Source organism: Myotis myotis, unplaced genomic scaffold (genome assembly GCF_014108235.1).
Source record: "Myotis myotis isolate mMyoMyo1 unplaced genomic scaffold, mMyoMyo1.p scaffold_m19_p_15, whole genome shotgun sequence".
In the NCBI taxonomy this organism is placed as follows: domain Eukaryota; kingdom Metazoa; phylum Chordata; class Mammalia; order Chiroptera; family Vespertilionidae; genus Myotis; species Myotis myotis.
The window spans coordinates 44,513,729-44,536,774 of NW_023416319.1; the positions used below are offsets into that span (position 1 = coordinate 44,513,729).

The 23,046-nt window shown below is 37.1% G+C and overlaps 1 protein-coding gene across 2 annotated transcripts in view; it reads left to right on the top strand.

The window, feature by feature from the left end:
* The window catches only part of ADK (adenosine kinase), a 489,964-nt gene that overhangs the window by 414,090 nt on the left and 52,828 nt on the right, over positions 1–23,046 (top strand). The gene's annotated exons all lie outside the window — the stretch shown is intronic.

The following is a 23,046-nucleotide window of genomic DNA, read 5'->3' on the forward strand; positions in this document are numbered from 1 at the left end:
ATTTTCTTTTCAGAGCATTACAACTTGGTGGCAACATTTTATTTTGGCTGAAATATTGCATGTAATTTTTCAGCTCGGATAAAATGTTTGCAAGTGTAGCAGAAAAGTCTGGTTCAGATAATTGAACAGCAAAAATTTTCTTGGTTAAAAGGAATAAAGGATTGCACTTTTGAATATTAAAATCTGTACTTAAATGAGGACATATCTGCTTTGCCTTATTCCTTTTAAGCCTTAGACAAGATGGTTTATCCTAATTAAACTTTTTTAAAAGCTCAGAGCATTTTTGATTCATTGATTTTTAAATTAGCCCAATAGAAGCTAGCATTCCTGAGGATTCCCCCAACCCACCCCTTTGTTTAATCTTGGCCCATAAACTTTATCCAGCTTTTCTCAGCTTCTATTAACCTATTTTAATATGTTTAGAACTTTTCTGGTTTAATAATGTTGCCCTTTGCCATCTAGTTATCTATTTGTCTATATAAATTTTTCCTTTACTCATAATTACTTCATTTAGTTCTAGAACTCTACCTCCTCCCCATCTATAACAAAAGGCAAATTTTTAAAAAATGTTTTGTGAATAGAATTCAAAAGATACAATAATTAGGCTGTTGAGCTGTCTGGTACTTGTGAGGAAGGAAGCAATTTTTTGTTATTAGGATGATCATAAAACTTTTTATCAAAATCCAGATACTTTTGAGAGTGAAAGGGGTGTCATTAATTACACTAGACTCTCCTGGGCAAACCGATCTATATGGTCATGCTAATCATTAAACATATTTAAACAAGCATATTTGGTAAAATGCATTCTTGAATTGGTTGAGGTTTTGGACTATGTTATTTCTAATATTTCTTCCATCTCAAGGAATCTTGATCACTTTCTAAGAATATGCCAGGTAATATTGAAGTTGCAGAAATCTAAGAATCTCTACTCTCAAGCAGGACAAGTTGGAGAGCAAGACACTGATAAATAAAACAGTTAACAGTACAAATGAATTCAAAACAGTATGGTTTTATTAAGTGCCATGTGTCAGGAATTGTGGTTATAAAGAGAAATAAGACAAAAACTCCTTTTCTTGAAATGTATGAGAGATATAATCCACTAATACAATATGAGAGGTGGTATACAACTTTTATGAACTAATTTTTATAGGAGAACAGAGGGAACAAGAAGTTGGGGAAAGTTTCACAGGGAAGTGATGTTTGAACTAGGCTTTGAAGAATACTACAATTTTGGCAAGTTAAGATTACAAAGGAATGTAAGTTAATGGAATAAGATCAAAAGGTAAAGAGGTCTTAAACGGTATATGATCTATCACAGAGAATGTCAAATATCAGGAGAGAAGTGTGGGTAGGCATGAAATAGTAAGTTGTGATAGCCTGTGCTGGGCAGTACATGATTAAGTGCTTAAAGTACCATAAAGAGAAAGGAGAGAACATTGGGGCTGCAAAACATTTTGTGGTCAGTTTATCATAATGCCATAAAAGAAAGGAACTACACTTCTATTTGTATATAAAGCTTCATTTCAGAGGGATCAACAAATACTAAAGATGGAGATCTTTTTTTAAATTAAATACCAAAGAATTAAAGGTGCAATAACCCCTCTAAAAAATATTAGCAATGAACAATCCCATGGCATTAGAGTGAAACAAATTTGATAAGGTTAGAAAAAATTATAGACAAAAAGCTATATATAAAATGTGGTAAAGAACTAGAGAAAATTAATTAAGATTGACTTGGTTTAAAGATGATAAGTACTAATGCAAAAGGCTAATGAATTCAGCCATGGAGAAAGTTTGTACTAAAGTGTTTTCTAAAAGAATTGCTGCTGGACTGGCTCTTAGTAAGCCTTTCTTCCCCGTGCCCCCACCCCCTTAAATTTAGGGAAAAGATTAGTAACCTAATAACAAAATTTGCAGTTAAGCCCTAACCGGTTCGGCTCAGTGGATAGAGCGTCAGCCTGCGGACTCAAGGGTCCCAGGTTCGATTCCGGTCAAGGGCATGTACCTTGGTTGCGGGCACATACCCAGTGGGGAGTGTGCAGGAGGTAGCTGATCGATGTTTCTCTCTCATCGATGTTTCTAACTCTCCTTTCCCTCTCCCTTCTTCTCTGTAAAAAATCAATAAAATATATTTTTTAAAAAATTTGCAGTTAATACTAAATTAAGAAATACTATAGAGTTAATAAAATTATAGAAATTCTGGAAGTTTACTGGGTAATACTGGAAGTTAGAAATGGAAGTTTAAAATAGTGTTAAAATAATCTATATTCATCCCATTTTTAAATCCACGTAGAAGTAGCAAATAACATTAGAGAAATGTCTCCATTTCCAGAAGTTATTCTTGGTTTAGGGTTTAAGAGCAGAATGGTAGAGTAACCTAAAATTTAGCGCAATAGGAATATGTCTTCACTAAAGAGTCTACATTTATATTATCTATAATGTGATTAAATTCTGAGTTTCAAAGTGGATTTTTTGTGAAAAAACTCACATAAATCATTATTATTGAATTTTTTATAGAATACTGTTCCTTCTGAGACACATTTTACTAAAGGCACTATTTGTAAATTATCTTATTCCCTGTAGATATTTAAATAATATCTAGGTCTTAAAGAAGTATGGATGAGGAGCAATGGGTCTAGTTTCCTGGAATGATTATTTGGATTCCTAGCAAGGTTTATATTTCTGTCTCTGCTGGTTAATGTGACTATGCCCATGAGTCCTAACATGTAAACCACAGCCTTGACTGTCTGAGTCTTGCAGTAGAACTTACCATTTTATTTCTACTGTAAATTAGAGATTTTAGCATGATTACTAGGAAAGAGTAACAGTGCTATTTGTTATGATCAAATTAAATAGTTTTGCAATCAGCTATTCTGGGATCTGTTAAAGCATTTAGACCTTAAGCCCTCAGAGTCAATCCATATAGATTTAAATTTTTAGAGCCTTGGCTCTAGCTACTTTGAGAGTAACTACAAAGAATAGTCAAAAAAGCTTTCTTTGAAATGCCCTCAGGTTTATCAATTTCTATCTTTATGTTACATTATAAAAGATATCTATGCATATTTCTTTTATTGGGTGTTTTCCAAAGACCAGTTTTGGAAAAAGAGTGAGAAATTCATATATATATATGATAAAACCTTACTGAACAGTTGGCTGCCATAAGCTTTTAGAAACCTACTTGTTGGTATGTCAGCATAAACAGTAGATCATAATGAGGGTCATTAGGTTTCTTTGACACGTGATAGGAAGAACCCAACCCAGCATGCTACTTGTAAGCTTATCTACAAAGCATAGAGGTATTTGTCACCATTGACAGTATTGACATTTAATCTGGGATCTGTTTGTAACTCAGCTTTCCATGTGTGTGTTAGTATGTGTTTGGTGGTCTTAATTCAGCTCCAAAGCATAGCTAGCTTTTTCCTTCATATTATTCTGAATTTTACCTAACAGCAAATAGAAATATTAAATAGGTACTTTTGGGATGATAATTTCTCTCCAGCTGAGTTATGCCAACCAAAAGGTTTCTGGGTATTGACCTCTTATGTTGTTTCTATAGTTCACAAGCCAAAGCTGTGATAAATTAGATTATAGTAAATTAGATTAATGGTCTAGGACAGTGGTCAGCAAACTGCGGCTCTTTAGCCACTTGAGTGTGGCTCTTCCACAAAATACCGACTTCTGCGCATGGGCCACGAAGTTTCAATCACACTGTACATGCGCGCCCGCACGTGGTATTTTGTGGAAGAGCCACACTCAAGGGGCCAAAGAGCTGCATGTGGCTCGCGAGCCGCAGTTTGCCGACCACTGGTCTAGGAAGGAGGCATAGTGATTTGGTTAAATAGGTAAGTCAGGAAAGCAGAACCAGCAGGGACTGGGAAAAAAAACCACACAACAACAGGTGAGGCAGATGCTGAGATAAGATGTTCTGGATACAGTTGTTGGTAGCAATAATTTAGATGCACCAATGGGAATTTTAATTAGAATGGTAAGAAGCTGATGAAAAAGAAAGTAATCAATTATTCATCTCATGTATAGGGATTCAGGATCTATTATTTCCAGGCACTGGGTAAGGTACAGTATACATGGTAGTTTCTATATTCAAGGAACTCACAATATATGAAATACAGATGTAAAGTAATAGTCACAGTTTGTTGTAATAAGAGCTATAATAGATGAAAGTTTAAGATGTTAAAGACCCAAGAAGAGGGAGTGACTAATTGTATTGAGGAGTCTAAGAAGTGCTTTATACAAAATTTAACATTAGGTGGGTGCCGGGAGCCGGTCCATGCTTGCTGTTTCAAGGGACCTGGCATATATGGCATACTGTTCTTAATATGTTTGCTCACCTTCTTGGCACTATGTGTTTTAACCAAGGTCTCTGAGAAAGGGTGTTTCCCCAGGTAGGGATTTTCCCCTGATGTTAGGGAGGGAATAAAACCTCTTAACTAAGTGCCAGGCGGGTAATTAATCACTTTAACTATGAACAATCATGCTTAAGCTACTTAATCTTTACTCCCTGGAATGGAGATAAGAAACGCCCTAACCTTTGAAATAGAGATTGATAGGATTGGAATCAACTGGTATAAATACAGATGTAAGAAGACAGAACTGAGAGAGACAGAACCTAGGCACAGAACCTACACAGAACGTTCTCTAGAGACAGAAGAACTTCGCTGGAGAGAACATGGCAAAAGATCCTGGACAGAAACTGGCCTCAGAACCTAGAGACAGAACCTAGCGAGAGAACATGGCAAAAGATCCTGGACTGAACCTGACTACAGAAATTGGCAAGAGAACCTGACTAGAACCTGGTGACTGAACCTGGCTGGAGAACCTGGACAGAACCTGGCTGGAGAACCTAGCGAGGGAACATGGCTACAGAACCTGGCTGGAGAACCTGGAGAACCTAGCAAGACAACTGGACACAGAACCTGGCTGGAGATCCTGAACCAGAACTTCGCTGGAGATCCTGATCAGAACTTGGCTAGAGATCCTGGCTAGGCTGCTGATCAACTGAATGCTGTCTCCGTGTCATTCCTTCTTCGCCAACTCCGTCCACACCTTTGGGGACCCCTGGACCTGCTGGGGTTGGACCCCGGCAGGTGGGTATTTGAAGCTTGCAAAACAAAGAAAGCAAGAACAACATTCTAAGCAGAAGAAATAGCATGTGCAAAGGCATAGACAAGAAAGGTGGAGTATCGTGCACTGGGGGACAAAGTTTAGTATGACAACAAGTGCAAGCTAAGTGTACATTACAAAAAGCTAGAAAAATACAGAAGGATCACTAAAGATAAAAGGCATCATGAAAGAAAGCTTAAGGGTAGCAATACTTATATCTGACAAAATAGACCTCAAAGTGAAGGCCATAACAAGAGATAAGAAAGGCCACTTCATAATACTAAAGGGAGCAATTCAACAAGAGGATATAACTCTGGTAAACATATATGCACCCCAATACAGGAGCACCCAAATACATAAAAAAAAAACTTCTGGAAAATATCAAGGGAGAGATAGACAGCAATATAGTCATAGTAAGGGACTTCAATACCCCATTGACACCCCTGGATAAATCCTCTAAACAAAATATTAGCAAAGAAACATCAATCCTAAATGACTGACTAGATCAGATGGAATTAATTGACATCTTCAGAACATTTCACCCCAAAGCTACAGAATATACATTCCTAAGTGCACATGGGACATTTTCAAAGATAGACCACATAATGGGACACAGGCAAAGTCTCTTCAGATTCAAGAAGATAGAAATCATATCAAGCACCTTCTCAGATCACAATGGCCTAAAATTAGAAATCAACTACAATAAAAACAATGAAAAAAAATCAAACACTTGGAGGCTAAAAACAGCATCCTGGCAACAAACGACAATGAAAACACAACAATCCAAAATCTATGGGATACAATGAAAGCAGTCTTGAGAGGGAAGTTCATAGCTCTACAGGCCTACCTCAAAAAACAAGGAAAAATGGTAATAAATTAGCTAACCCTACAACTTAAAGAATTAGAAAGAGAGCAACAAGAAAAGCCTAGAGTAAGCAGAAGGAAGGAAATAATAAAGACCAGAACAGAAATAAATGACATAGAGATCAAAAAAACAATACAAAAGATCAATAAAACCAAGAGCTGGTTCTTTGAAAGGATAAACAAGATTGATGAACCTCTAGCCAGGCTCACCAAGAAACAAAGAGAGAGGACCCAAATAAAATCAGAAATGAAAGGTGAAGTAACAACAGACCCCACAGACATACAAAGGATTGTAAAAAAAAAAAAAAAAAAAAAAAAATACAACAAACAACGCTACTCCAACAAACTGGCCAACCTAGACGAAATGGACATATTCTTAGAAAAATACAAGCTTCCAAAACTCAATCAGGAACAATCAAAAAACCTGAATAGGCTAGTAACTACCAATGAAATTGAAGCAATCATCAAAAATCTTCCAGCAAACAATAGCCCTGGTCTGGATGGTTTTACAGGGCAGTTCTACCAAACATTCAAAGAAGAACTAAAACCTATCTTTTTCAGACTACTACAAAAAATTCAAGAGGAAGGCACACTTCCCAGCTCTTTCTGGCATTACCCTAATTCCAAAACCAGATAAAGATACCACAAAGAAAGAGAACTACAGCCCAATATCCCTCCCTGATGAACATAGATGCTAAAAATCTTCAACAAAATTCTCACAAATCGGATCCAGCATTACATTAGAAAGATCATACACCATGACCAAGTGGGATTTATTCCGAGGATGCGAGGATGGTACCATATCCACAAATCAATAAATGTGAAAAAATTGAGAGACAAAAATCACATAATCATATCAATTGATGCAGAAAAAGCATTTACAAAATCCAACACCCTTTCCTAATAAAAACTCTCAGCAAAGTGGGAATAGAGGGATCATACCTCAACATAACAAAAACTAAAACCATTTCCCCTAAGAACAGGAACAAGACAGGGATGCCCACTTTCACCACTCCTGTTTGACATAGTACTGGAAGTGCTAGCCATAGTGATCAGACAAGAAGAAGAAATAAAAGGCATCCAAATTGGGAAGGAAGAAGTAAACTCATTATTCACAGATGACATAGAAAACCCTAAAGATTCTATCAAAAAACTACTAGATTTATAATAGCTAAGATTTGGAAATAGCCTAAGTACCCATCTGCAGATGAGTGGATTAAAAAACTGTGGTACATCTACACAATGGAATACTATGCTGCTATAAAAAAGAAGGAACTTTTACCATTTGTAACAGCATGAATGGACCTGCTGTTAGGCCTGTAGAGCATTATGCTAAGCAAAATAAGCCAGTCGGAGAAAGATAAGTATCACATGATATCACTCATATGTGGGATATAATGAACAACATAAACTGATGAACAAAAATAGATACAGAGACTAAGAAACACTGATCAGACCGTCCAACCTCAGAGAGAAGGCGGGGGTGGGGAGGGGTGTCAGAGATCAACCAAAGGACTTGTATGCATGCATATTAGCATAACCAATGTACACGAACATTGGGGTGGTAGGGGCTTGTCCTGGGAGATGTGTATGGCGGGGGTGGGAGGAGGGGAGTGTCAATCAGGGAAAAAGGAGATATATGTAATACAATAAATAATAACAAAGTAAAAAAAAAGTTTAATAGGATTTAGTGATTATTAAGGAGACAAATATGACCCTAAGATTTTGAATTTAAGTGACTAGAATAATACAAAGAAATGGAAACTCAGTGTTAAGAATTATATATCAACTATTTTTATTGAAAAATAAAAATTATTATAAAAAAAGAATTATATAGTCTATAAATATGTTACATCTGAGTGCACATAAAATACCTAGGAGGTCTTTTTGTGTATTTGTGAAGAATAGCATTAAATGTGTTTCATTGAAATTCTAAATGTCAAATGTTTATTATAGGCTCTTAAAGCCAGCCAGCAACCTAAAATGGCCATTGACAGTTTTTTCAAAATTACAAACTGTAAAAGAAAAAAATATCACCTGAATGAATTTTTTTCTTAATGCAAAAGAAAAAAAAATCTTTGGATACATATAAGATAACTGAAGAAGAATCAGTATTGCTATGAATGTTCCAAATATTTGGTTCTAAATAACCAAATTAATTACTCTTTTATTTGTTTTAAAATACTGTTGTTTCAAGAACTACCAATTATCAGCTAATGCTGGAAGTCTGTAATTATGCGTTAATATATGACAAGGCTAGCAATCTCCACAGAAGACTGGCATGTAGCAAAATGCTTGAAGCTACTGTTGGTCCAATGCATCTGGCTCAGAAATGTTCCTAGAAACTAACCTTCTGTTTTTCAAATTACATATCCATTTATGGAGACAAAGCCCACTGAGTATAGGCAGTGTTACCTGAATCATTATAGAGTAATTGGTTAGAATTCCAAGTCAAACTTTGATACTGTGGGTGCAGATGAGCGGTTGCCTGGGCACTGGGAGGCAAGAAAAGACCCAAGAAGAGTTTATGAAGAGTTTATGAAGAAGCACAGGAAATGTTTAGAAGTGGTGGATATCTTCATTATCTTTACTGTGGTGATAGCTTCATGGGTGTATAAACATTCAAACTTATCAAATTGTACACTTTAAATACATGCAGGTGATTGTGTGCCAATCATGCCTCAATAGAGCTAACAATAAAAGAAATGAATTTAATCTTAGAATGGTCAGATATGATATCTTGATTCCTGCACTATTGCCCATATTAAAAAGTTAGCCATTTAAAAATGAATATACAACAACTTGAAGTAATCTAGGCTACCTGAGCTATGATGAATTGAGTGTAGTGGTTTTAAACTATAGTCTTGAAGTAATACACTTTATTAAGATACAGATTTGTGTATGTGTGTTTGTGATTCTGGATGATTATTTTTCTTGAGAGTTGATATCTATGGACTGGACATTAAACTGGTTTTAAGCAGCTTTTAGAATATCAATACCACATTAGTTTGAATATTTTTTCCTTGTGAGAGATGCAGAAAGATCAATGTCTCAACTCCCCCAGGTCATAATAAGTGCTTTTAATAAAATTATTTTAACCTTTGTACACTTTTGCTTTTATTAATGAACTTTTCTTTTAAAATCAGACTATTAATGGCTTTCTGACAGTGTCGTCTTGCCTCTGGTTGAGACCGTGTGAACTCTAATTATTAAAGAGTAATTCTATAGATAGAACCTAGAAATATTAGAAGACATCAAAACTTTTATTTAAAAATTCATATTGGGCCGAAACTGGTTTGGCTCAGTGGATAGAGCGTCAGCCTGCGGACTGAGAGGTCCTGGGTTCGATTCCGGTCAAGGGCATGTACCTGGGTTGCAGGCACATCACCGGTGGGGGATGTGCAGGAGGCAGCTGATCGATGTTTCTCTCTCATCGATGTTTCTAACTCTCTCTATCTCTCTCCCTTCCTCTCTGTGAAAAATCAATAAAATATATTTAAAAAAAAAATTCATATTGGGATATGTGATATAGGAGAATCTTTTTTAAAAATTGCTATTTGATGCTTGGGTGTGGTCAGTCAGATGCCCTTATGGTATTATTAGAGTATAAATAGGTGATGGTCTTTATACCCTTTTATATACTAATTGAGGCCTGATGCACAAAATTCACGCAAGGGGCTCAGCCCTCGCAGCCACGGTTTCATCCAGAAGGTTGTTCGGCTGTCTGGTCTAATTAGCATATTATGCTTTTATTATAGATTTCTCTTCATGGAATTTAATCTAAATAATCAAAATATGGGAGCAACTACATTTGAAGATACTCATGTCTTGTTTGTGTATAAAAATAAAAATTTAAAGCAACCATAATGAGTAAAGTATGTTACTTATCATTACAAATAATGCAGCAGTTTGAGACTATATTTATGTATTGTTAGAAGAAAAATAAACCAACATAATGAGTTTATTCATTTTGTGAAACTTCAATACTTAAAACTTGAAAATGTTTCTATAAGTATTAAAAATCAGAATATAAAGATGCCTATCATTACTATCAAAATAGCAAGAGTGAGTTAGGGGATAAAATGATAAATACTATGTTTTCCATATCTTACTTTCATATTTTAATTATCAATTTTAAAATAACATACTCCTTTTAATTAAGGGTACAAATTTAGCTGCCCTAAAGTAGCATAGACTACTAGTGGCTGAAGCTCTGGGGTTTCATTAGTACAGTGATGACTTAATTAACAAATCCTCTAAACAAAACCACTTTCCCTAAGACTGGCTTGGTGCAGCAAGCGTGAGGGAAGGATCAGTTTTCTCTGAGCTAGATTGGTGGCAGCAAGGACTAATGAGGCAGGGCCTTGAAAGTGGCTCTCTCTCAGATCTAACTCCTCAGGGGTTGGCTAGAGCTGATGCTGAGGGCACTGCTGCACTCCTGGGACCTCCACAGCCTGGTTACCCAGGTGTTGAAAAAGCAATTTCTGTGCCAAGACCATATGTGGCTTTTAAGAGACTCAGCAGGACTCCTGCTTTAGGCAGAGCATTCCTAGTGTGGAATGAGCAGCTAGAAAATAGCAGAGGGAATCCCATGTGCTAGGAAGCTTCCACTTGTCTTCTGTGTGCTCAGTTTACTGCTTTTTCCGTTCAATGGGCTTCATTTTATTCAACTGTAAAATGAAAGACTGACTAGAAAATCTCGAATGTGCCTTTCAGTTCTAATGGACTATATGTCCGGATCAAGAGTCAGCAGCCTTTCCGTAAATGGCCAAACAGTAAATGGTTGCAGCTTTGCAAGACGTGCATTTCAGTCATAACTGCTCAACTCTGCCTCTGTAGTGTGGAAGCATCCATATGTAACAATATGGAAATAAATGGGCATGGCTGTGTTCCAATAAAACTTTATTTACAAAAATAGGCAGCCACCTAGATTTGGCCCACAGGCCATAGTTGGACAAACCCTGGTCTAGATATTAATGTAATGCAAATATCAAAGAATTCTTTGGGGGATAGGATATAAACCTTATTTAAAAGGGATCATTCTCTTAGACTTTTTTTTAAAGATTAGTCAAATATAAAATTACTAGAGGCCCGATGCACAATATTTGTGCCAGGGGCTTGGCGCTCTCAGCCCCTCACAGCCCCTCACAGCCTCAGCCAGCCCTCGCAGCCCAGGCTTTGTCGTTCTGCTGTTCATCTAATTAGCATATTAGCTCTTTATTATATAGGACATTTTAATGTCAGGGTTTATACCCAGCCACCATACTATTGTAGTAAATTCTCTGCAATAGGCAAACCCTTTGCCTTTCAATTAGGAAGGAAAATGGTGTCTACAACACTTGTGACTTTTATGTCTTCAAAACTGAACCTAGTAAGAGTGAAGGTCGGTGGCTTGTTAATTTGTTTCTGATAAAATAGACTAAATCATGCCATTTATGGTAGTGTGTGGGCTGCATTGTGTGTGTGTGGGGGGGGCGGCTGCATTGTGTGTGTGTGTGTGTGTGTGTGTGTGTGTTCAAAATGGGTTAACTACCATGCTAGGCAGGCTTCAGATTTCCACCTGTCTTGGGTTGGGCTTGTATCTTGGTCGTAAGTTACCAGGATTCTAATATGGAAATCAGTCTGGCTTCATTTTGGAGACCCTTGTTAGTTCTCCCATGTCAGGTCTCAGCTGGTCTACTTTGTCTAGTGCGTTCATTCATTCATTCATTTTCTCTTTTGCTCAATCCCTCCACCACCCCCTACTAGAGCTGTCTGCCTGCTCTCTAGGAGTCTGTCTCTATTTTGCTTGTTAGTTCAGTTTGTTTGTCTAATGCATTTATATCAGACTTTACTTTTGTTTGCCATACAACAAAGCAATCATAGATTGAGATAATTAATTTGGGCCTGTTATTGCATAAAGGGATCAACACAGTGGCACTTTATCTGCCTGAAAAGGTCTAAAATATTCTTGTTGGCCAGCTTACTTTCATCTAAGCACTTTTGGTGTCTTTATTTTCTAAGCTGCAGATCATTAACTCTTTATTGGCTTATACCATTAAACACATCTGTGAGCATAGCAGAACTGACATATTCTTGCACTTACAGCTTCTCCAGAGTGAATATGTCAACCATCCCAGCACGGTGACAGCTACGGGGCCCTTTAATGCAGCAGTTTTCAAACTGTGGACCCATTGGAAGTCTCCAAGACTTTCAAGGTGTCTCTTCTATGAAGTCAAAACTATTTCACAATAACACTAAGACATTATTTGCCCTTTAGATTCTCTATTTCAGGAGAGTTTCCAGAGACTTTATAATGTGTGATATAGCAACAGATTGAATACTGAAGCAATTATGATACTCAGGCTGTCTTTTTAAACCAGACATTAAAGAGATCACTAAAAATGTAAATGCCACTCTTCACTAATATTTTTGTTTAGAATATATCATTATTTTTCATAAAATATGTTAAAATGTAATGGATTTATTAATAAATATTTTTAAGTTCTCTTTTAATTTCTAATAAAGTAAATATTGGTAAATATAAGTCACATAAACAAAAGCTATTTGGGATCCTCACTTTTAAGAGTATTATAGGGGTCCAACACGTTTGAGAATCCATACTCTAATGTAATATCCTTAGTTGCAATGTTGTGATCACATGATTATAGCATCCTCAACATATTCCCATATATAAAATATCCATTGAAATTCTCCCACTCAGATATAACAAATGTTAACAATTTAGTGATTGTCTTCCAACATCATTCTACTGAATGCTTGCTTGCATGCATACATTACATTATTTTATATATGTGGGATCTTACTATACTTTCCCAAACTTTTTCTCATGAGACACTTCAGTTTAATTTTTCTCCCTGTTAACTCTTAATTCTAATAAAACCCTAAGGATAGGGATCATTTTATCTCAGTCCCAACTCAATTCAATAATCCTTTCTAAAACATTCACTACAAGCTGATCTATTCATTTCAGTTTTATTAACCCTAAATTGTTAGAAAGTTTTTCCTTCAGTTGAAAGGAAATTTTTCCTTCTTGTAACTTCTGTCCATTGGTCCTCATCCCACTTTAGGAACGATGTAGAATGCATCTTCCCATCTTTACTCTGCTTCATTGTGGATATTTTCTTCTGATCTATCTTCCAGTTCACTAATTCTTCTCTAAACTGTCTATGTTTTTGTTAAACTTATACATTGAATTCTTTTTAATTTCCACTTAAACCTATTGAGCTCTTAATTCCATTTTCTATAGTTTTCAGTTCTCGACTGTAATTCTCAGTTTTATTTTTAACTCTTGATCAGTAAACATAGTTATTTCAGAGTTTCTGTTTGATAAGTTCAATATCTGGAACCACTTTGGGCTACTTTCTGTTGTATAATTTCTGCTGGTTTTAATTTCTTGCTTGCCTCCTTATGTTACTTTTTTTATTGTGAGCATACATTGTATTTGTAAAATTCCTTCTAAAAATAACTTGAAGCATAGGATGAATTGTGTTTGCTTTTGGGAGGCACAGGAATACTGCCAGACTAGTCATCTTGATCTGAGTTTAGGAATTCAGATGATTGGAAGCTAAGTTAAAGTCCGTTGCCTAGGCGTATATATAGATGTCCTGTTCACCCTTAAGTCTCGGTGCAGCTTTTGGTTCCCAGCCTAAGATGAGGAGGTTTTACCAGGGCCGTCTGTCTTGACAGGCTCTAGGTTCCCAGTGTTGTCCTCCCGGCAGCATCAAACACCAGGCTCACCCCTCTGGTTTTCATCATCTGTTATATCCTATACTGGTAATTCTTTAATCTTTTGTTAGGCCTCGAATGCCTCAAGCACATTTTTTAAAGCTACATTTTGTCCAGATGTTCTGATTGGTCTTAATGAGACAGTTGGTCTAAATTACCTACTCTGCCATTATCAAAAGCCCCTAGAACCTACTTAAAACTCATATTAATATTTCTCTGTCCTTCTAGGTTGCTTAGAAAGCTGTTAAGGAACAGGGATAATCATGACCAGGGCATCCTCATTGGCACATTTTATCATGTATACCACATTTATCCAGAGGCTCTTTAAGGGCACTTCTTGAATGTTTAATCTAATATTATATTTTGGTTCAGACAAATTGAAGGCATTTTCAAATTCAAATAAGCAGTTATTCTATAGCCTTTATCTCATAATTTTGAATTCTGTTAGGATTAAAAATATACCCCTTTTTATATTCATTAACCAGGTAAGGCTAAACCTAACAAATAACCCTCAAAATCTTAATGATTTTCTTTTTTTTAATATTTTTATATTTTTATTGATTTCAGAGAGGAGGGAAGAGGGAGAGAGAGATAGAAAGATCCATGATGAGAGAGAATCATGGATTGGGTGCCTCCTGCAAGTTCCCCACTGGGGATCGAGCCTACAACCCGGGCATGTGCCCTTGACTGGAATCGAACCTGGAACCTTTCGGTTCGCAGGCCGACGCTCTATCCACTGAGCCAAACCTGCCAGGGCTTAATGATTTTCAATAATAAATATTTATTCTTCACTTACAGGCCTGTTCTTCACTGTGTTCACTGAGGCACTACATGTTTTCTTCATTGTAGGACCAACACTGAAGGCAGCCCCAATCAGGAGCATGCTCGTTGTATTAGAGGGGGAAAGACAAGATGAAAGAACTACACAGTAGCTCTTACAGCTGTTGCATCACTTCCTGTCTCATTACCTTAGCTAAAGTCAAGTCACATGGCCAAGCCTGATATTAATCAGATAGGGAGTACAGTCCTTATTAACAGGTTATAGTTTTCCCACAGGGATGAGCCCAGTAATGAGGGACAGTGAATACAGTGTACGAGGGGCTCTATTTTCCTTAAGTTTATTATTCTGTAATCTTTTTGAAATAAAACTAATGCTCAGAATGAAAGGTCTCATTGTAATTTAAGATTTAAACCAACTAAAAGCAAAAAATCAGACAAACTTTGTTTAAACCTGAATCAAGCTTAGGAATAGGGTTTGTTTAAAAAATGCTCTTGTTGCCCTTCTTTAAAGCATTAATTCTGTGTATGTGCAGTTTCTTTCATCTGTTCTTTTAAATTCCTTTTTCCCATCTCTTATCCAGCCAGTCATATGGGAATTTGTTCTTTGGGGAGTTAAATCTTTAATATTGACCCTTAGGTATTACAGGGCAGCCCAATTGTGTTTCCTGTTTTATATTACACGTCCATTAGCATTTCTAGGATTTTTACATGTGTGTTTTTTTAACTTTAAGTTACATTCTTCCCATTTATTTGCAATTCTTCTCCTCCTAATTTTTTAATTGTCCACTCACTAGAGATACATTTGTGATATCTTATCCTTTCATTCATTACATGCCCATAAATCCTATACTCAGACCTAGCCAGCGTGGCTCAGTGGTTGAGCATGGACCTATGAACCAGGAGGTCACAGTTCAATTCCCTGTCAGGGCACATGCCCAGGTTGCTTCTCCATCCCCTGTGTGGGGCGTGCAGGAGGCAGCTGATTGATGATTCTCTTTCATCGTTGATGTTTCTCTCTCTCTCTCTCTCTCTTCCTCTCTGAAATCAATAAAAATATTTTTTAAAACAATAATTTTTTTAAATCTCTAAATTCAAAGATTCTTCATTCTCCCTTATAGGTATGGTGTTTTTCTCCTATTACTGTTTAAAATGTTTATGGAATGAACTGGGATTTTCTTCAATGTTTGAGGTTCTCTAGTGTGTTATTTTCATACATCAGAGCTATTCCTACTATTCTTGTATAGGGTCTCTTATATGATAATTTTTCTCATGAGTAATGTATAATATTGAGCAATATTGAAGACTTTATTATTTCTAAATCTAAAGTATAATATTTTACAATAATGAGATGGAAATAAAGGTTTTCTAAAGGGAGAAAGGTGCTTCTCCAAACATAATTCCTGTGTTAAAAAAGCTCCAAGTGCCACCGTTTTGTGACCCCAAGAATGATGTCTGCTTTCTTTGTACTAAATCTAATAGTAATTGATCCTAGAGAGGATCACAGAATTCCCTATTGTTAGCTTTAGAAACGCATTGACAAATATCATGTTTGTTGGGACAAAAGCTTCAATAAGTGATGCCCCCACCTGAGTGTTTAATTTCAAAATATTGTTTGTCTAATACACTGTTGTAGGCACAACCGAACAAGAACTTTCAGAACAGTTGGCCATCCAATAATGGCAAATTTCAAAGCAATGGAAATTGTGCCAGTTCAGCCCAGCTCTTTTCTCTATTATCATATCAATTGAGTCAGTTCATAGTAGACAAAGCAAGGTTATGGGAACCACCTAGAGTATCATGCACCATTTAACATCAATGCAGCATACAGGAACATCTGCAACTTCAGTCTTATTTACAGAGGATAGAATGGAAGGCAGTAAACAGCTTTCTTCATCATTTAATTGCAAAATAGTATTTCCTAATGTTTGCATTGTTTATGAACAGGAACTTCATCAATAACTGTATAATTATGGTTGCCCTCGTGCATCGTGTCATTTATTACAGAGAGGTCTGAATTTAATCTGAATTTGAACACATGATGCAAAACTAATCATATTAAGTCCCCTGAAATGTAAGTTGCATAATTCAGATACTTTGTGTAGTAGGAGAGTGGCAGTTTATGATTCCTCAGTCACTGGGGATTAAGATAACAGGGAAAAGACTGAAAGGCAGTGAAAAATGAGAGGAAGCCACTAGTTAGAGTCAAACATAGACCCATTGAACATGAGAGTCAGTTATGTTCTTTAAAATCAATCATGAGTAATTACATGTTTGTTTTAGGCCAATATTGGGCTAAATTAAAACAGGATTACTATGCTGAGATCTTCCCCCTCAGTCTCTATATTTAAAGGGAGAAAATGGCAGAAAACTGTAAGTATAGTGAGGAGGGAGGGAAAGCTATGGTGGCCAAAGTTAGAAATTCCAAATGCAGAGGAGAAGCTTGACATGTCTGCTCAGCTTTTACCTCTGTTGCTTTTGAAGTCTAATAGCGCTAGTGCTCCTAGCCACGTTAGCATTTACCGTACGCAGCCAAGCTCGCTCTTCCGGCTCTGTGGCAGCAGAGAGTTTGTTTTGGCACACAGTGCAAAATATCCAAGAAAAATGAAGAGAAATCACATAAGCTCAGTAAGAGATAGAGGTGTGGTCAGTGGGAATTGCTTCACAATAGAGCAGGAAAAAGAAAATGTGAAAAATGATGGGTGCATTTAAAGACAGTAGGAACCGGGCTGATCTGAAAAGTTCCTCTCTTTTAAACATGAAAATTATATATTGTGACTGAAATCCATTTTATATTTAAGGAAAATGTAAGGCCTATTCATGAAATTGCATTTGAAATATTTTTATTGGTGGTTAAGATTCCTCCACCCTCCCACCCCCAACCAAAATTAAAGGCACTAAATTGAACTGGGCTGTTTCTTCCCAGTTGATCAACATAGTCATTTCTTTTAAAAAAGCAAAAAACAAAAAAAATTCTAGAGTTAGAATATTTTTTCCCATGATTACTCTGTATTTATGTTTTTTTTCTTCTTGGCCAGTTCTTTTTCTTTTTTTAATTTAAATTCTTTATTGTTCATAGTATTACATATGTCTCCCTTTCCCCCCATTGACCTCTCCCGGCCATTCCCCCACCCCTGTATTTTTGCTTTTAATAATTCTCCATGGATTTTCTAGCAGCAAATTTTCTTACCTTCTCAGATTTTTTTGATTTTTTTATTTTATTGTTTAAAGTATTACAAATAATAGTATATATGTCTCCTTTTTTCCCCATTGATAGGGACCTCCCCCCTGCCTCCCCTACCCCCCAGCACATGCCCTCACCTCCCCACCCCAACCAAAGTTTTGTGTCCATTGGTTAGGCTTATATGCATGCATACAAGTCCTTCAGTTGACCTCTTACTCCCCCGCCCCAACTCTCCCCTGCCTTCCCGCTGTAGTTTGACAGTCTGTTCGATGCTTCTTTGCCTCTGTATCTATTTTTGTTCATCAGTTTATAATGTTCTTTATATTCCACAAATGAGTGAGATCATGTGGTATTTATCTTTCTTTTTTTAAATAAATCTTTATTGTTCAGATTATTACAGTTGTTCCTCATTTTTCCCCCCATAGCTCCCCTCCACCCAGGTCCCACCCCACCCTCTGCCCCCAACCCCCCACTGTCCTCATCCATAGGTGTACGATCCTTGTCCAGTCTCCTCCCACACCCCCTCACCCCTTTCCCCCCCAAGAACTGTCAGTCCACTCCCTTTCTATGCCCCTGATTCCACTACATTCACCAGTTTACTCTGTTCACCAGATTCTTTATTCACTTGATTTTTAGATTCACTTGTTGATAGATATGTATTTGTTATCCATAATTTTTATCTTTACCTTTTTCTTCTTCCTCTTCTTAAAGAATACCTTTCAGCATTGCATATAATACTGGTTTGGTGGTGATGAACTCCTTTAGCTTTTTCTTATCTGTGAAGCTCTTTATCTGACCTTCAATTCTGATTGATAGTTTTGCTGGATAAAGTAATCTTCGTTTTAGGTTCTTGCTATTCATCACTTTGAATATTTCTTGCCACTCCCTTCTGGCCTGCATAGTTTCTGTTGAGAAATCAGCTGACAATCATATGGGTACTCCCTTGTAGGTAACTAACTGTTTTTCTCTTGCTGCTTTTAAGATTCTCTCTTTGTCTTTTGCTCTTGGCATTTTAATTATGATGTGTCTTGGTGTGGTCCTCTTTGGATTCCTTTTGTTTGGGGTTCTCTGCGCTTCCTGGACTTGGAAGTCTATTTCTTTCACCAGGTAGGGGAAGTTTTCTGTCATTATTTCTTCAAATAGGTTTTCAATATCTTTCTTTCTTCTTCTGGCACCCCTATAATTCGGATGTTGGTACGCTTGAAGTTGTCCCAGAGGCTCCTTACACTATCTTGATATTTTTGGATTCTTTTTTCTTTTTGCTTTTCCGGTTGGGTGTTTTTTACTTCTTCGTATTTCAAATCTTTGACTTGATTCTTGGGATCCTCTTTTCTGCTGTTGGATCTTTGTATATTATTCTTTATTTCAGTCAGTGTATGCTTAATTTCTAGTTGGTCCTTTTTCATATCCTCAAGGATCTCACTAAATTTATCGGTGGTTTATAGAAAATTCTTGAAAAACCTTAAAAGTGTGGTTTTGAACTCTATATCCAGTCGTTTGCTTTCCTCCATTTCTGTCATTTGTGCCCTGTTTCTTTGTCTCCACATTTTTTATGCTTCCCTGTGTTGATAGAGTGGCTTTCTGTGCTAGGTGTCCTATAGGGGCCAGTGGCTCAGCCTCCCCAATTACCTGGGGTCAACACTCTTGGTGCACCCCTTTGTGGGCTGTGTGCACAGGCTTGTTGTAGTTAAGCCTTGATTGTTGTAGGTATCACTGTGAGGAATTGACCTCCAGGCCAATTGGCTGTGAGAACCAGCTGTCTACAGTGGGAGAACTTCTGTGCTGAAGACACCCTTATGGGGCAAGACTTGCTTCAGTGGGGCTTTGGTGCTCACTGAGTCTGCCCCCTGAGTGTGTCCCTTATGGATCTGAGGAGTTGTAATCTGGATGGTCCCAATCTGACCACTGGGTACACAGACTCTTGGATCTCTAAGGAGGTGCTAATTTAGCCTCTGCCTGAGGCTACCCAGCAGGAGCTATGGAGAGATCTGCAGATTCCTCTTCCTTGTTTGGGTTTTGGAGGTGCCCAAATGAGGCCCAGCTTTGAAGCAATGCAAGCTGCTGTGGGGCCTTGGGCCTTCTTTTGGATATTCTGGGACTTTCTGACCCAGCTGCAGTTTGTTAGGTAATTTTAGATCTCAAAGGGCCAGGGCATTCATATGCAAAAGCCTCTGGGCACAGCTTGGGTGGGGCGGGGTCTCAGGGAATCAACATGGCGGAGCAAACAGCTATGGCTGGTCCTCAGCCCTGCCCTAAGAGGCCCCGGGTCTCAGTGTCCCGCGGTAATCTCTGCAAGCACCTCTGAGAGAAAGCTGCCCTCGAGTTCCGCCCGCTGCCAGACAGTCCAGTTTCTCCCCATATGAGTCTGGGTCCCCAGAGACTCACCAGGAACTGGAGTCAGGACCATTGGGAGCTTGTGTCTCCCTCCCGATTGCAAAAGACACCGGTGTCCTCCGTTGCCAGCCCCTTTCCGCGCACTCGAGCCTCCGCACCTCCTCTGAGTCTCATTGTGCTTTTCTCTTTCCTTCTAGTTGTAGAATTTCCACTCAGCCAGCCTTCCTGTGGTTCTGGATGATGTCTGTTTTGTCTTTTAGCTGTATTTTTAAAGTGGTTGTGCGAGGCAGCAATTTCAGGTGTTTACCTATGCCGCCACCTTGGTTTCTCCTTGGTATTTATCTTTCACTGACTGGCTTATTTTGCTTAGCATAATGCTCTTCAGTTCCATCCATGCTGTTGCAAATGGTAATAATTCCTTTTTTACAGCAGCATAGTATTCCATTGTGTAGATGTACCACAGTTTTTAATCCACTCATCTGCTGATGGGCATTTAGGCTGTTTCCAAATCTTAGCTATGGTAAATTGTGCTGCTATGAACATAGGGGTGCATATATCCTTTCTGATTGGTGTTTCTGCTTTCTTGGGATATATTCCTAGAAATGGTATTACTGGGTCAAATGGAAGTTCCATTTTTAATTTTTTTAGGAAATGCCATACTGTTTTCCACAGTGGCTGCACCAGTCTGCATTCCCATCAGCAGTGAAGGAGAGTTCCTTTTTCTCTGCATCCTCTCCAGCACTTGTCATTTGTTGATGATAGCCATTCTGACAGGTGTGAGATGGTACCCCATTGTTGTTTTGATTTGCATCGCTCAGATGATTAGTGACTTTGAGCATGTTTTCATATGTCTCTTGGCCTTCTGTATGTCCTCTTTCGAAAAGTGTCTATTTAGGTGTATTTTTTTTTTATTGGACTGTTTATCTTCCTTTTGTCAGATTTTTAAAATATAAGGAAGAAAAAAAAAGCTGCTATAGTAAACTATCCACATAATAGAGGAAGATAGAGAGTTTTTGCTCCCTTTTTAGTGATTCTTGGGTCTAATGAACATAGCAGAAAGTTTCTTAACATGCTAGTTAACCTATCATTTCCTCTATCTGAAGGACGCTAAGAATTGGTTTGTTAGAGGTAATAATTTGACCTGTAAATTATTCACTATGCTAAAGATTTTTTTTAAGAAGTAATTATAGCCTCTATACTTAAAACTTGAAAAATTCCTAGCTCTGTGCAGAATGGCATATAAGCATATATATGCCTCTCACCTGAATCTCAGGGAGCACATTTTTCTAGGGTAGGGCTTTGCAGTAAATGGGCAATACCAATTCTGATACTTGTACACCTTTCCGTTAAATAATTTATTTGCAAACATTATTCAGGAACCTTTTCTAGGAACTATTTATCCAAACTGCTGTGATGATAACTTTGTCCTAATGAGTCTCAGTCTCTGCTTAGGGAGTAATCGATAAACTACAAATTAATGTTCCATAATTCACATTACAATGCACATGTAATTATTTTGAGATGAGGCAAACCTTATGCATTTAATTTACAGCTGTAATTAAGTAAACTCATTTGATGCTAATTAGGTGAGCCTTAAAGGATCATAGGTTTGTGTATTTAATTATCAAAGTACAATCAACAACCAATTTCTTAAAACTTTCCTGTTTTGAGTTCAACACTGGTCTGTGGCCACGCTATAATTTTTTCTTCTTACATCTTCAATAAATTAAAATGCATTGTGAACTGTGGAGAATCTACTTCATGCGTTAGCCTTTTTTGGTAATTATAATTCTCCAGCTGGAAAAAAAAATGGGCCTAGGAATACAGAAGTTCTATATCTGACAAAACTGTCCATCAGAAAGGGAGAAAGTAAGACATTTCTGGCTAAACAGAGGCTAAAGGAATTCATTGCAAGTAGAGGGACCTGCCCTCTGAGAAATGCTCAAGGGAATTCAGGCTGAAATGAAAGGACAATAGACAGTAACTCAGAACCATTTGAAGAAATAAAGAACTTCAGTAAAGGTAACTACATAGGTAAATATAATAGCCAGTATTAATGTATTTTTTGTTTGTAACTCCTCTTTTTGTCATACATGATTTAAAAGACAAATACATTAAAGAATAATTATATGTTTAATGGGCATACATGTATTAAAATATAATTTGTAACAACAACATAAGAGAGAAGGTGCTGTGGGAGCAGAGGTTTTGAATTCTATTAAGCTAAGTTGGTATCAATTCAAAACTAGATTTTATATACTTAGAATGTTAATTGTAATCCTCAGGGTAACCACTACGAAAATATCTAAGGAATACAGAACTTCTCTCTATTTTGTTAAAATAGATGTAAAAAATAGTTTACCAGAAAATATACTTGATTGCTAGCTTAGGAGTCTTTTAAATTCTACTGACAGTCAGTCACTAAGTATTTATTAAGTACCTAATATAATGGGCTTTCTGCTAGATTTCAATAATTATCCCCATCTCTTCCCACTAACTGTGTAAATGTATAATCAAGAAAATAAGAGTTATCTGATATCTAGTCCAAGACTTCCTAGCCTTGGAATATGCTAGATAAAATGTTCACATTTTCATATTTCCCAGCCACATAATGCTCTAAAGAAAGTCAAAGTTTGTGCTCATCACCTTCCCTGAAAGTGTGAAAGATGTTTCTGTCTCCAGGCCTTTATAACCAAGACACCTGATGTAAGGATTAGAAGGCACCTATGTGGTCCAGTATTTGTTCTCTTCACCCTCCAAGTATTTAGGGTATTGCTATCAATGTCAGAAAATGTGAACCTTACCCTCAGATGCTCAAAATAGAGGCTTTAGGAATTAGCTAACCAGATTATGGGGTTTTTTTTCTCTTTGCTTATCAGCAGCCACTATGGTAAAAATAAAAAGTAATTGCTAATACTTATATATTATAGCTCACATAGAACATTTAGTTATATTATCTGAAATGAAGTTTTTAAAATAGATTTTAATGGGGGTATTAGCACAGTTTGTCAGTACATTAAAAATAGAGACTTTTCTTCTTC